The sequence below is a fragment of the Arachis ipaensis genome, chromosome B8 (assembly GCF_059453495.1).
Source record: "Arachis ipaensis isolate K30076 ecotype BB chromosome B8, ASM5945349v1, whole genome shotgun sequence".
NCBI lineage: Eukaryota > Viridiplantae > Streptophyta > Magnoliopsida > Fabales > Fabaceae > Arachis > Arachis ipaensis.
The window spans coordinates 107,924,712-107,929,848 of NC_142443.1; the positions used below are offsets into that span (position 1 = coordinate 107,924,712).

Below are 5,137 nucleotides of genomic sequence, written 5' to 3' on the forward strand. Positions count from 1 at the left end.
TGGAGCAAACAACTTTGAGCTGAAACCTCAATTAGTTTCTCTGATGCAGCAGAACTGCAAGTTTCATGGACTTCCATCTGAAGATCCTTTTCAAGTTCTTAACTGAATTCTTGTAGATATGTGATACTGTTAAGACTAATGGAGTAGATCCTGAAGTCTACAGGCTCATGCTTTTCCCTTTTGCTGTAAGAGACAGAGCTAGAGTGTGGTTGGACTCTCAACCCAGAGATAGTCTGAACTCTTGGGATAAGCTGGTCACGGCTTTCTTAGCCAAGTTCTTTCCTCCTCAAAAGCTGAGCAAGCTTAGAGTGAATGTTCAGATCTTCAGACAGAAGGAAGGTGAATCCCTCTATGAAGCTTGGGAGAGATACAAGCAACTGACCAAAAAGTGTCCTTCTGACATGCTTTCAGAATGGACCATCCTGGATACATTCTATGATGGTCTGTTTGAACTAGCTAAGATGTCATTGGATACTTCTGCAGGTGGATCCATTCACCTAAAGAAAACGCCTGCAGAAGCTCAAGAACTCATTGACATAGTTGCTAATAACCAGTTCATGTACACTTCTGAGAGGAATCCTGTGAGTAATGGGACGCCTCAGAAGAAGAGAGTTCTTGAAATTGATACTCTGAATGCCATATTGGCTCAGAACAAAATATTGACTTAGCAAGTCAATATGATTTCTCAGAGTCTGAATGGAATGCAAGCTGCATCCAACAGTACTCAAGAGGCATCGTCTGAAGAAGAAGCTTATGATCCTGAAAACCCTGCAATAGCAGAGGTAAATTATATGGGTGAACCTTATGGAAACACCTATAACCCATCATGGAGAAATCATCCAAATTTCCCATGGAAGGATCAAAAGCCTCAACAAGGCTTTAATAATGGTGGAAGAAACAGGTTTAACAATAGTAGACCTTTTCCATCATCCACTCAGCAACAGACAGAGAACTCTGAACAAAATACCTCTAATTTAACAAACTTAGTCTCTGATCTATCTAAGGCCACTGTGAGTTTCATGAATGAAACAAGGTCATCCATTAGAAATTTGGAGGCACAAGTAGGCCAGCTGAGTAAAAGGATCACTGAACTCCCTCCTAGTACTCTCCCAAGCAATACAGAAGAAAATCCAAAAAGAGAGTGCAAGGCCATTGAATTAATCACCATGGCCGAACCTGTGAAGGAAGGAGAGGACGTGAATCCCAAAGAGGAAGACCTCTTGGGACGTCCAATGATCAATAAGGAGCTTCCCTTTGAGGAACCAAAGGGATCTGAGACTCATCTAGAGACCATAGAGATTCCATTGAACCTCCTTATGCCATTCATGAGCTCTGATGAGTATTCCCCTTCTGAAGAGAATGAGGATGTTACTGAAGAGCAAGCTGCCAAGTTTCTTGGTGCAATCATGAAGCTGAATGCCAAATTATTTGGTATTGAGACTTGGGAAGATGAACCTCCCTTGTTCACCAATGAACTAAGTGATCTGGATCAACTGACATTGCCTCAGAAGAAACAGGATCCTGAAAGTTCATAATACCTTGTACCATAGGCAACATGATCTTTGAAAAGGCTCTGTGTGACTTTGGTTCAGGGATAAACCTCATGCCCCTCTCTGTAATAGAGAAACTGGGAATCTATGGGGTACAAGCCACTAAAATCTCATTAGAGATGGCAGACAATTCAAGAAAACAGGCTTATGGACAAGTAGAGGACGTGTTAGTAAAGGTTGAAGGCCTTTACATCCCTACTGATTTCATAGTCCTAGACACTGGGAAGGATGAGGATGAATTCATCATCCTTGGAAGACCCTTCCTAGCCACAGCAAGAGCTGTGATTGATGTGGACAGAGGAGAATTAATCCTTTAATTAAATGAGGACAACCTTGTGTTTAAAACTCAAGGATCTCTCTCTGTACCCATGGAGAGGAAGCACAGTAAGCTTCTCTCTTTGCAGAGTCCACCAGAGCCCCCACAGTCAAACTCTAAGTTTGGTGTTGGGAGGCCACAAACAAACTCTAAGTTTGGTGTTGAACTCCCATATCCAAACTCCAAGTTTGGTGTTGGAGAGTCTCAACAATGCTCTGAACACCTGTGAGGCTCCATGAGAGCCCACTGTCAAGCTATTGACATTAAAGAAGCGCTTGTTGGGAGGCAACCCAATTTTTATCTAATTTCTATTTTTATTGTTTTTCATGTTTTATTAGGTTCATGATCATGTGGAGTCACAAAATAAATATAAAAATTGAAAACGGAATCAAAAACAGCAGAAGAAAAATCACACCCTGGAGGAAGACCTTACTGGCGTTCAACGCCAGAACAGAGCATGGTTCTGGCGCTGAACGCCCAAAATGGGCAGCATCTGGGCGTTTGAACGCCAGAACTGTACCCTGGAGAAGAGCTGGCGCTGAACGCCCAGAACAAGCATGGTTCTGGCGTTCAACGCCAGAAATGGGCAACAAATGGGCGTTCAACGCCCAGAACAAACACCAATCTGGCGCTGAACACCCAGAGTTGTGTGCAAGGGCATTTTGCATGCCCAATTTGGTGCAAGGTTGTAAATCCTTGAACACCTCAGGATTTGTGGACCCCACAGGATCACCTCAGGATCTGTGGACCCCACAGGATCCCCACTACCTCCACTCACTTCTTCTTACCCCTCTTTCACACAATCCCATAAACACTCTTCCCCAAAACTCTTCACCAATCACCTCAATCTCTCTTCCCTATCACCACTTCACCACTCACATCCATCCACTCTTCCCCATAAACCTACCTCATAAACTCCACCTACCTTCAAAATTCAAAATCAATTTCCCACCCAAACCCACCCTTATGGCCTAACCTTACCCCCCTCCCTTCCCTATATATAGCCCTCCATTCTTCCTCATTTTCACACAACACAACCCTCTCTTCTCTTCTTGGCCGAATACACCACTCCCCCCTCTCCTCCATATTTTCTTCTTCTTCTTCATCTATTCTTTCTTTTCTTGCTCGAGGGCGAGCAATATTCTAAGTTTGGTGTGGTAAAAGCATAAGCTTTTTGTTTTTCCATTACCATTGATGGCACCTAAGACCGGAGAATTGGTGCGCAGAAATTGTGATTACACTTTGATTATGTAAAATTCATCGCTCTTTCTTTCCCTGGTAATGGCGCCAAAAACATGATGCCAATACCATGGTTCACAACTTTGCACAACTAACCAGCAAGTGCACTGGGTCGTCCAAGTAATACCTTACGTGAGTAAGGGTCGAATCCCACGGAGATTGTTGGTATGAAGCAAGCTATGGTCACCTTGTAAATCTCAGTCAGGCGGATATAAAATAGTAATGGGGTTTTCAAAAATAATTAATAAAATAGTGATAGAAATACTTATGTAAATCATTGGTGAGAATTTCAGATAAGCGAATAGAGATGCTTTCGTTCCTCTGAACCTCTGCTTTCCTGCTATCTTCATCCAATCAATCTTACTCCTTTCCATGGCTGGCTTTATGTAATGCATCACCATTGTCAATGGCTACTTTCGGTCTTCTCTCGGGAAAATGATCCAAATGCCCTGTCACGGCACGGCTAATCGTCTGGAGGCATCACCCTTGTCAATGGTTACATCCTATCCTCTCAGTGAATATGGTCAACGCACCCTGTCACGGCACGGCTATTCATCTGTCGGTTCTCGATCATGCTGGAATAGGATTTACTATCCTTTTGCGCCTGTCACTACGCCCAGCAATCGCGAGTTTGAAGCTCGTCACAGTCATTCAATCATTGAATCCTACTCGAAATACCACAGACAAGGTTTAGACTTTCCGGATTCTCTTGAATGCCACCATCATTCTAGCTTACACCACGAAGATTCTGATTAAGAGATCTAAGAGATACTCATTCAATCTAATGTAGAACGGAAGTGGTTGTCAGGCACGCGTTCATAGGGAATGATGATGATTGTCACGTTCATCACATTCAGGTTGAAGTGCGAATGAATATCTTAGAAGCGAAATAAGATGAGTTGAATAGAAAATAGTAGTACTTTGCATTAATCTTTGAGGAACAGTAGAGCTCCACACCTTAATCTATGGAGTGCAGAAACTCTACCGTTGGAAATACATAAGTGAAAGGTCCAGGCATGGCCGAGAGGCCAGCCCTCAAAACATGAAGTAAGAGATCCTATTTATAATAAACTAGCTACTAGGGTTTACAGAAGTAAGTAATTGATGCATAAATCCACTTCCGGGGCCCACTTAGTGTGTGCTTGGGCTGAGCTTGAGTGTTGCATGTGTAGAGGTCCTTCTTGGAGTTGAACGCCAGTTTTTGTGCCAGTTTGGGCGTTGAACTCCACTTTGCAGCTTGTTTCTAGCGCTGGACGCCAGAATTGGGCAGAGAACTGGCGTTGAATGCCAGTTTGCGTCGTCTAAACTTGAGCAAAGTATGGACTATTATACATTGCTGGAAAGCCCTGGATGTCTACTTTCCAACGCAATTAAAAGCGCACCATTTTGAATTCTGTAGCTCCAGAAAATTCATTTTGAGTGCAGGGAGGTCAGAATCCAACAGCATCAGCAGTCCTTCTTCAACCTCTGAATCTGATTTTTGCTCAAGTCCCTCAATTTCAGCCAGAAAATACCTGAAATCACAGAAAAACACACAAACTCATAGTAAAGTCCAGAAATGTGAATTTAACATAAAAACTAATGAAAACATCCCTAAAAGTAACTAGATCCTACTAAAAACATACTAAAAACAATGCCAAAAAGCGTATAAATTATCCGCTCATTACAACACCAAACTTAAATTGTTGCTTGTCCCCAAGCAACTGAAAATCAAATAGGATAAAAAGAAGAGAATATACTATAAATTCCAAACTATCAATGAAACATAGCTCCAATCAAATGAGCGGGACTTATAGCTTTTTGCCTCTTGAATAGTTTTGGCATCTCACTTTATCCATTGAGGTTCAGAATGATTGGCATCTATAGGAACTCAGAGTTCAGATAGTGTTATTGATTCTCCTAGTTCAGTGTGATGATTCTTGAACACAGCTTCTTTATGAGTCTTGGCCGTGGCCCTAAGCACTTTGTTTTCCAGTATTACCACCGGATACATAAATGCCACAGACACATAATTGGGTGAACCTTTTCAGAT

General features: G+C 42.3%; 1 non-coding gene across 1 annotated transcript; it reads right to left on the reverse strand.

The window, feature by feature from the left end:
* Positions 1–299: 299 nt before the first annotated feature.
* LOC148549176 (small nucleolar RNA R71) lies at positions 300–407 on the reverse strand. Its single transcript, XR_015897512.1, has one exon. It is a non-coding gene; the product is annotated as a small nucleolar RNA R71 (small nucleolar RNA).
* Positions 408–5,137: the final 4,730 nt, after the last annotated feature.